This window comes from Myxocyprinus asiaticus, chromosome 11, assembly GCF_019703515.2.
Source record: "Myxocyprinus asiaticus isolate MX2 ecotype Aquarium Trade chromosome 11, UBuf_Myxa_2, whole genome shotgun sequence".
NCBI lineage: Eukaryota > Metazoa > Chordata > Actinopteri > Cypriniformes > Catostomidae > Myxocyprinus > Myxocyprinus asiaticus.
In genome coordinates, this window is record NC_059354.1 from 49,160,998 (window position 1) to 49,172,148 (window position 11,151).

At 39.9% G+C, this 11,151-nt stretch overlaps 1 protein-coding gene across 1 annotated transcript in view; it reads right to left on the bottom strand.

Annotated features, from left to right (window-relative positions):
- The window catches only part of LOC127448217 (protein TANC1-like), a 248,275-nt gene extending 237,621 nt beyond the window's left edge, over positions 1-10,654 (bottom strand). The window contains exon 1 of the mRNA XM_051710591.1: positions 10,582-10,654. The gene's annotated coding sequence lies outside the window, so the exon portion shown is untranslated. The remainder of the gene's footprint in view (positions 1-10,581) is intronic.
- Between the last annotated feature and the right edge of the window lie 497 nt (positions 10,655-11,151).

Below are 11,151 nucleotides of genomic sequence, written 5' to 3' on the forward strand. Positions count from 1 at the left end.
TCCTTACGCTTTAGTGTAACTGATATTACTCTGTTTATAAGATGTTTACTTTATAATATAAAAAAAAAAGATATTCATACGTAGATCCCTTATTAGTAGCTGTTCCTATGGACTGCAATACTGTTTCCACACAAAAGCAGTTTATGCAGCGGTCTGAGCAAGGAGTTCGGTCTGAGGCATCTCCTCCATTTACTTGCATGCAAACAGATTCAAACAGCTCTCCTTGTTGACTGTTCCAAGGTGGCACCGCAGTTGATGTATACAAACCAGCCATATGAGGCATCTGTGTATGAATATCTATGCTCCTCTATTGTAAACAACACTGCTGTATTTTTTTGTATTTCACGTGTCAGTTCTTGCATGAACTTGCCAACGTGCTTACGTCACGTGAGAGGCAGCATGTATTCGACCCTTGTGAATTTTTTGTAAAACATTTTTTTAAATATTAATCAATTTGTTACACACACCTAGTGTTTCCCTTCAGAAGACATTCATTAATCCATTGGAGTTGTATGGATTACTTTTATGATGGCTATATGTGCTTTTTGGAGCTTCAAAAATTTGGCACCCATTCACTTGCATTTTATGGACCTACAGAGCTGAAATCTTCATTTGTGATCTGCTGAAGAAAGACAACCATACACATCTGGAATGGCATGAGGGTGAGTAAATGATGAGAGAATTTTCATTTTTGGGTGAACTATCACTTTAAAGCGCATATAATCATCTCAAGGTTGAGTGAACCTAATTCAGCTGGTTCCTTGATTCACCTGCTTAAAACATCAGGACTCAAACCAGCTTCCATTAAAAAGACGTGCAGCTGAGAGGACTGATCACAGGTCTAAACAGACCACAGACAGCTCACAAAAAGCCTGCTTTCAACACTCCAAGTTAAGTGACTCACTCGCCTCTTTAGGGCAAAAAATTAAGTCATGCTGATGCTGGCGAGTTTAGATCTGACTAAATAATGTCCTCTGATCTCCATATGAGAAACACTTTATGAGTCATCTACAAAATACATTTTAATTGGGCTCTGGGGTTGGTTCAGAGGACAAGCAGGACATATTTTAGGACTAAGACACCTGAGGGCTCACTTTTGACACTGACAGACAATAAATACAATTGACAGTAAAACCCTTAGAGCATATTTGAAAAAAGAAAAATCCTGATCTTTCCATTTTAATTCTTGTAGGACCATTATTCCAACTTTTTAGTGTTCAAAGTCAAGTCAGATTTATTTCTAAAGCACATTTAAAACAACAAAAGTTGACCCAAAGTGCTGTACAGCATTCCCTGGTAGTGTCCCATTTCTGGCTGTTGAACCGGTTGATATATTAGGTGTCACTTTATAACATGTTTTATCCAATCATTTTTTAATAACAAACAAGATGTCTAAACTAATATTTTGAAATATTGTGGGAATACAGATTTGTTAAACTTGTATCTAATTCAAACACCTATTAATAGGCTAAAAAACATGTTAATAACCTGTACAAAGAGGAAGAAAAAAAAAACGTGAGAATGAAACGCTCTTCCCTAAACTTAGTCTGAAGAAAGTTGAGACATGTTTTCACTCAGAGTTTACAGTTGCACCTGAGGCTGTGGAAACTAAATCAACCTGACAAGACAACATTCATTCAGTCCAACATATACACACCATAGAAACAAAGAACCCATTGCTTCCCTTGGAATAAAATCCCATATAGTCTACACTTATATCCACTTATATGGAGGGAAAACTTATATGGAGGTTCTGAATTAAGAAAATCAATTATTATGACCCAAAGCCTTCAAACAGATCAACTCCAGATATGTGGTTACGTGCTGTTATCTGACTGAAGTAAAATATAAGTCTATTGGCAATCTCTAACTATAAAGTACAACAGTTTATGTCACCTATTTTAATGGGAGCAGATCTTTACTGTAACATCTACAAGAAAGGCTGGCCGATATCTATAAAGTTACGCTATATCTAAAAAAATGCTCATTCTGACGAAATTCGATATACTATACTGTACTTTATCTCAATATTTACGTATTTGCACTGAAATGGCTTAAAATGGCCAAAAGAGATTTTTTTGGTCAAATTGATGTCAAGCAGATTTAAAATATTGAATGAAGCTAACAAAAAAATTTGTAAAATTTAGGTAAGCTTAAAATAAGACTAAATTACTCTTAATAAAAAAAGTAACACGTGAAAAAATGGCATGAAGAGACTCATTTTTAGATGTGTATAAACATGTAGTTTAAAATGTTTAGAGTTAAGAGAATGTGTGAACGTGCAGCACTTTGATTTCACGTTATACGCAAACTGCACTGAGACCTCCGAAAACAGCATACCACGAGACCAGCGCATACACACAGAACAGTGTGTCACCCATTCACTCTGAAGCACACACAGACTGGCTTATTTATTTAATGAATTCAAAGCCTTTTGCACCGATACCACTTTTTCTCTTCCGATTTGATTCCGATATCTGAAATAAAAAGGCATTACAATTATAGTGACATTCATGACATTGCTTAATTTTATATTGCCAGCAAAGTCAATGTGATAATATCGTGAATATTCGATATACCACCCTGCCTTACTTTGATACAATCATTTGGACCCTGTTCTTAAATCTCACAAACTGAAGAACAAAATAAAATAAAAAAACGTATCAATAAATATGAGAGAAATTACAGCTAATTCAAAGGAAGAACACTGGATAGAACAGACAGGGGTAAAAGGGATAAAGCATAAGCTAACAAAGTTTATCAGCATTAAAAAAAAAAAAAACACCAAAGCCTAATTTTACACCACTATGGCACAAAATGCAATTCCAATTTGTTCTTATCTGACCCGACTGGTCTAGGCATCATAACATTGGCTCAATCAATAGCATAAGTTTGGGGGCAGGGCTACCTGTTTGGCCAAACAATGGAAGATGGGAGAGTGTTTGAAACTTGTTCATTGTTCTTGTCTATTCTGTTTGGTGCTGCCAGTGTCACAGAAATTACACACATCACCTTTAACCTAACAAGTAACTCATTATTATTAAGGTATCAAAGATCAGTCTCTGTTTAAAGCCAAAATTAAGAAAAAATGTATTTTTTGTGAAGCCTAACTTGGAAATACAGACCACTTAAAGCATTCTGACCTCCCACAAAGCTTTAGAATTAGTTTATTTCCCAAGTGACAGCATCAACAGTGCACAGCTGAACAAGACACACACAACACAGCTTTTGTTTTGGAAGTAAAGCAACCCTCTCTGGACCACTACCACAATGTTATTAAATTAGCTTTTCTCTGCAAGCCACCAACGCCACAGAGGCACACTCAGCACCATAAAAATATCCCATCATGATGTACGAGCCCACTGACAACCAGCCCCTTTTATTAATGACAGGAACAGAGCCAGAGAGGACAATTAAGAAATCTCACTTTCATTCTAGTTGGCACTGCAGCACTATTAGCTCTGTGGGACACAGAAAACTTCATTTTCAAACATTTGTTTCAAGTCTTAAAATATATTTGTGGGGGGCCTGGGTAGCTCAGCGAGTATTGACGTTGGCTACCACCCCTGAAGTTGCGAGTTCGAATCCAGGGCAGGCTAAGTGACTCCAGCCAGGTCTCCTAAGCAACCAAATTGGCCCGGTTGCTAGGGAGGGTAGAGTCACATAGGGTAACCTCCTCAACGTTGCTATAATGTGGTTCTCGCTCGCGGTGGGGCGCGTGGTGAGTTGAGTGTGGATGCCGCGGAGAATAGCGAAGCCTCCACACACACTACGTCTTCACGGTAACATGCTAAACAAGCCACGTGATAAGATGCACAGATTGATGGTCTCAGTTGCGGAGGCAACAGAAATTCATCCTCCGCCACCCTGATTGAGGCAAGTCACTACACCGCCACGAGGACTTAGAGCGCAATGGGAATTGGGCATTCCAAATTGGGGAGAAAAGGGGAGAATAATAATATATATATATATATATATATATATATATATATATATATATATATGATATCACAGGTGTGTATGACTTTCTTTCTTGATCAGAACACATTTGAAGAAAAATACAATAATATCTCAGTTCAGTTGGTCCTTAAAATGCAAGTGAATGGAGATCCAAAAATCACAGACAGTCAGCATAAACGTCATCCATACGACTCCAGTGGTTAAATTAATGTCTTCTTAAGCGATACAATCACTTTTGCTGCGAAAAAGATCAATATTTAAGTACTTTTTTAACTCTTAATCATGCTTCCGGTTGGCAGCGGTACGCGTGTGGGACGTAATCGCATTGGCATTTGAAACACGTGAGAACTGGCGCACGTGCCGGAAGAGCAGCACTGTTTATAAGTGAGGAGGAGGAACACTGTACAATAGCTTTGTTGGTTTTGGATCTCCATGGATTTATCTGTTTCTTTACTCACAATGATGCATTTGTGTGCTTATCCTGGATGTCTCAACCAAGTGGAGCGTACGAGATTGCCTCGGTATCCATGGCAACGTGAGTACGTCACACGAGAGACCGCTTGGACTCCACCCTCTCCTGAAGCACTGGATTATGATTAAAAAGTGCATAAATACTGATATTTTTTGGCACCAAAAGCAATCATGTAGCTTTAGAAGACATTAATTTAACCGCTGGAGTCGTATGGATGACGTTTATGCTGACTGTCTGTGATTTTTGGAGCTTCAAAGTTCTGATCACCATCCACTTGCATTTTAAGGTCCTACTGAGCTGAGATATTTTTCTATTTTTCTTAAAATGTGTTCTGCAGAAGAAAGAAAGTCACATACACCTGGGATATCATGAGGGTGAGTAAATAATGAGAGAATTTTCATTTTGGGGTGAACTATCCCTTTAACAAAGTCAAACAGAGATAGAAGGATGACTTTTGAACTTAAATCTGTAAAGGCGTGGAGAAGAATGTGTCATATTTATTGTGACACACACAGATGATGATTCTTCAAATTCAGAAACCTTATCATTCAATTTTATCTAAATAATTCCATTGAACCCTTTACAAAGCACCTGGCTATTTCAACAAGACAGAATATTCCACATGTACAGTATCAGCACCTGTTATTTGCCAATTGGCTATGAACCATGAGACGGAGGTTCCCACACTTTTTGACAACTGAATATCCATGACTTTTCCATTCGTTTGTGATAACTGGATATTAAGGATTTAAAAAAAATAATAATTATATAGATGTCACGCAAAAAGAACTATTTCTAGTTTTCCAGACATGGAAATCATAATTTTAAAATTCCCTGATAATTCCAGGTTTTCAATGAACCTGGGAACCCTGATAGAAAATCAGTGGCTTATAACCAGGCCCAGACAGAATCTCCACTGATTTGGGGGGTAAAACTTTATCTGTGGAATAGATTTAAGCATGGGACAGAACTAAAATACTGCACTATTTTTGCTAGCTGGAAGCATAATCAAATTTGTTAAAATATTTAATGAATAAACACGGAAGAGGTGGAGAGGTGTTACTTTGTGGATGCCAGCCGTTCCAATTCGGAGGAAATCATTGGAGCTTTCTTTGGGATTTTGCGGGTGCAGATTCAGTAGTGTGGGACTGTTGATGACTGATTTGCTGTCATTAAAGGTGCAGTATGTAAGATTCAGAAACCCTTGTTATTAATGACACCTGTGGCCGTTAAGTGAACTGCAGCCTGTTGCTCGTGATCGTGCACACACTCTATAGGGGAAGCGAGACTGAACGTGATCCACCGACATCATGCTGACAGATAAGGTAGCATAATTAAAATGACACAGTTATGATTGCTTTAATACAAACTTTGAGACTGTATATTATATTTGACTCTCCAGTGCTGGAACAGGGCTAAAACAAAGTGTGGATATAGGTCTGACTATGCGAGACTGTAGTTTGAAGTAATCACTTTTTCTTTGCATGATACATTGACTGCATTTATATGATAGCCTATGTCGGCGTTAGCTAGCTAGCCAGCTTTATCAATAGCTGTTAGCTAAATTTGGTGGATGATGACAGTAGCTGTTTATAAAATAGACTGTACATTATAAATATGTTGACACAATTCAGTATTGATGTGATTACATCACAACTGACATTTTGATATATTGATGCGCTATTGTTTTATAATAATAGATTGTTTATATTTTCTGTAAAACCAAGTTACGTTACACTAATGAATGGAGCTTTTTGCATGATCTTGGACATTGTCTAACATTCATTTCATGTGTTATTGTAGTTTACCTTGCTGAATAATTACAGATTAACATTGACATTAACCTGACTTTTAATATAAGAGAAGATCGTTAAAATTATTTATAGGTAGCTTGCAATTCGTCAGCTTTAGCAGGCAAGGTCAAGTTAGCTAAAATGACACAGATCAATCCTTATGGCACTATATTTCACATGCTTTCCAATAAGAACACCAATTCAGGGTCGGTTTTGATCCCCAAAACCGAATGAAGGTCCCTCCAGGAATCAAATGTCCTGCCGATGTTCACTCTAGTTTTTGTCTCACGTTCCCGCTTAGCCAGATGGGATTCAGTAGATAAATGTTGTTGTTTTTTTTTTTTGGCTTACTCAGAGTTTGTGTAGGAGTCGGTGTTGTGTTTGGAGCCGGACGTTTGCTGGATTCCATCTCTAAGATAACGTTACCTAGTGTTGCAGACTGTCTGTTGACACTGTTGAATAGCGGAAGAGAAGTACTGAGTCAAGGCTCTCGGGAGCGCGCATAAACGTCACATCCTTTGGATTTTCCCGGCAAAAGCGACCCGCTCCCTTCACATGAAAATCAGTCTACAGGCTTTAATAGGCAACCTAGGAAGTCCGGGAAGGGCTCATTTTTTAAGTTGCGTTACAAGCCGTTCACACATTGCCAAAAAAAAGGCGAATATTACATGAAAAATTTTACATATTGCACCTTTAACCGTCAATAGAATAAAGTTAATTATTAAGTTAATTACTTACAATCGTAAAAATCTTGACTGACGATTTCCCAATGTACAAAGAAAGCAGCAAAGAGATAAAACAGAGGATTGAAACAGAAGCTAATATAAACAAGTTTGTCAATTTAAGACTCTGAAACATCGTTATTCAAATCTATAGTATCTTATTTGTGAATACCGATGATTTTACAAACTATCAAAACAAAAACATGAAAAAAACTTAACTTTGTTGCAAGCTTTATCAACACTCATGCTTCATTTAAGTACTGTATTATCCCAAAGTAAACAAATTAATTTGGTTACTGCACATGCATGACACTCAACTGTTGTTTGTAGTTACTGGATAAGAATATTTTAATCATTAATCGAGATGGGTCAGATTTCGATTTCAGTTACCAATCACTGGAATTAACATTAAACAGTTATACTTATTAGTGTACATATGTCTCCATTAAGACAAAAACAGTCAGCACAAGCACTTCCTAAGTATTTTACTACAGAACTTTCCATGACTTTTCCAGGATGTGAAAAATGTTTCCAGGTTTCTCCATGAGCGTGGGAACCATGTACACAGTAAAACTATGGTAAGCTTTCCTAAGGGTAGAAAAAGGAGTGCCCTCTGTCAACACAACACAACCAACCCTCATGACTCAGTTCTGGAGAGGAGATGAGGACATTCAAACTCCAACACAGCTCTTCTACAAACCCTGAGGGATCTCTATCTCTCCATGATGACTATTTAAGCTTAAGAGCTGCAAGTTTTAAAAAATAAATTCAAACGTAGACAACCTGCATTCAAGCATTTAGATCAAAAGGAACATAAATTCAGTCTGACTAAAACTGTACATGGTATCTGCATTCTGAACTGATGGCAAGAACTGTTTTGATTAAAATCATAACTAACACAACCTATGTGAAGAATGGAGAAGAAATAGCTCCCACTAAAATTTGTACATCCCAAAGTGAAACACTTTCACAGTCGTCAGCCCTTGGTATACACAGTGATTGTATCAGGCTGTAATACTATAGTACTTTTGTACAGCTACCGGTACATATGATACTGAAATTCATGACGTGCCATGATATTTCCATTACTTCCAAAGGTACATTACATTTACATTTATGCATTTGCCAGACGCTTTTATATAAAGTGACTTAGAATGCACTTATTACAGGGTCAATCCCTCCGGAGCAACCTGGACACAATGGTGGTGGCTGTGGGAATCGAACCGGCAACCTTCTGCTTACCAGTTCCGTGCTTTAGCCCACTACACCTGAACCGACAACCTTCTGCTTACCAGTTCTGCGCTTTAGCCCACTACGCCCGAACCAGCAACCTTCTGCTTAACAGTTTTGTGCTTTAGTCCACTACACCTGAACCAGCAACCTTCTGCTTACCAGTTCTGTGCTTTAGCCCACTACACCTGAACCAGCAACCTTCTGCTTACCAGTTTTGTGCTTTAAGGCCCAGGTATACTTCACTTTGCGTGTTCCGTTCCGTCTTGCGCACAGTTTTGTGCGCACAGCTTTGAAAGTTACCTCACGCGGATGAGCGCGAATGGACACGTTCGACACATGCGCAGTACAACTGCTTTGTTATACACTACCAGACGTTAGAGGGCAGCACCGAGTCGTTTCATTTACAGGACATCCACTCTGAAGGATAAAGAAGCCATTAGAGGAAGCAGCAACAACAACAACAAGATGAAGAAGGATATGTTCTTCAAATACTGCTTGACAGTACAACCCAACTGTGCGTATTGCCACCTAGTGGACTCTTCTATCTCAACAGTCAACCTTGCGCATGCACGTTCGTCCACGTGGACAGAAAAATCTGGCTGCACGCGGACACTGTGCGAGGATGTCCGCGGACACTCCTGGGTAGGGTTGCACCAGCTGTGCGTAAGGGCTCACTTAAGTTGAGATGTAAAGTTCACACTAAGGGCTTAGTAACTACTAGTACTAATACAACAGGCTGGAAATATAGACATTTATTAATTTTAATAACTATTTCGTATGTTGAAACTTGACACCGGGCAGAGTACACAGGAAAGTGCACCGTTAGATCGGTTTCATGACGAAGTAGTAAGTTTTTTACATAATGTTTTCTCCCGTAAATGTAAACCAGAGGTGGTTCTAGCTTGTATGGCGCCCTGTGCAAAACCCGCTTCAACACGCCCCCAGAGTTGTTGAACAGGGTGGTGGGGTTGCATGGTGCCTTGGGCGAAACCCGCTTCTCAAAGCTGTTGATGGGGGGGGGGGGTGTGGAGGGGTCTGTGTGGGTGCCTCGTGCCGCCCTGTGCGAAACCCGCTTCAACACGCCCCCAAAGTTGCTGAACAGGGTGGGGGGGTTGTATGGTGCCTTGGGCGAAACCCGCTTCTCAAAGTTGTTGATGGGGGGGGAGGGGTGGAGGAGTCTGTGTGGGTGCCTCGTGCCACCCCCACGATGCCACCCTGGGCAACTGCATTTGTCACCTATGCCTAATTCCGCTACTGATGTAAACGAGAGTTATGCAACATCATCATATAGGCTGTCAAAAGGACTGAAGCTTGTCAACCAAAGCATGAGCTCATTGAAGTCATTAAATGAGTCTGCTTTTTTTTTTATTCCAACCGTTGCTCCTGGTCGGAGTCTTCCGTAAATGTTTAGTTTATACGTAGGGTTACGTTCTACCCAAGTTTAATGGTGCAACGCTCACATATTTAGTAGTGCATAAATTAATAATAATAATTATATTTATTTATCACACATTATACATTTGCACATATACAGTGAAATTATTTTTTTCACATATCCCAGCTAAGCTGGGGTCAGAGTGCAGGGTCAGCCATGATATGGCGCCCCTGGAGCAGACAGGGTCAAGGGCCTTGCTCAAGGGCCCAACAGTGGCATCTTAGCGGTGCTGGGGCTTGAACCCCCGGCCTTCTGATCAGTAACCCAGAGCCTTAACCGCTGAGCCACCACTTGCCCAAATTGTGACTGAGTGCCCATTTACGCCACAACTAGGCTAAGTTGTAACTTACCTATAGCTGGTGCAACCAGCCCCTGATGACGAAAATTACGTCACGCGTACTGTTCGCGGACAGGCGAAGTATATTTTGAGCTTTAGCCCACTACGCACGAACCGGCAACCTTCTGCTTACCAGTTCTGTGCTTTAGCCCACTACGCCGCCACCACCACCACGTACTATGGTACATGTTCAAAGAAACATAAAATAACAATGATACATGTTCAAACACCATAGTAGTACCATGGTATACGTCAATAAATAAATAAACATGGTGTCAATACCATTGGTACTTTTCTTTAAAGTGACAATTCCCACACTCACAGGAGATGGTTCCAAGCTGGATACACCAACAGTGCATCAAGACGTGCCAAACAGTCATCAGTCTCTCTGCAAAAGCACATTCAGACCGCTTAAACTACATTTTCACACACACACACAATATACCGCAAGTATTCCAAGCTAAGGTAAATCCTAAAGATTTACTAGCCGCGGCATATTCCCAGTTTGATCTGAGATCAGGGACTGCGGGCGAAAAAAAGACGGTAACAAACTCCAATTTGAACCAGAAGCGTTTGAAAGGGTGAGGGAACTCTTTAGTAAACACTCTGAAAATGTAAAGGTAAATTACCTGAGAAATGTCATGAATAATCCGTGAGGCAAAAGTTTTCGCGTGCGCTGCTCCTCTCTCACATACAGTGTAGAAGCGCGCGTGCTCCTCCCTTCATGAGCGCGCGCACTGGGCTAAGTCTAGAAGGTAACCGCTCGGCAGCATACGTCTCGCGAGAGTCTCATTCGCCGTCATTAAGGTTAGGTTTAAGCAGGTAATATTTAGTGCCAGGGGTAGGTTTAGGGGTAGGGGCACGTAGGGTTTCTGGAGGACTCCAAATAAACACAATAAGCACAGTGTGTGAACATCGCATCCGGCTCTCGCGAGACTTTAGGTAACCAGGAGGTTATCTTCTTGTCACGACCGAGCACTGGCCATGAGCGCGCGCAGGTAGCATTCAACGCGAAATTATGTTTACTATCAAGGGACCACTCTCATTTAGTGAGGTATTTAACAACATTAACAAAACTGAAACTCCACAGCTTTGAATATAACATAAAAAAAAATAATTCTATTGATTTAGTGGCATAATTACTTGAATGAATGCTAAATAAATAAATAAAACACAGGCAAAACTGTTTTGCTGGTCTT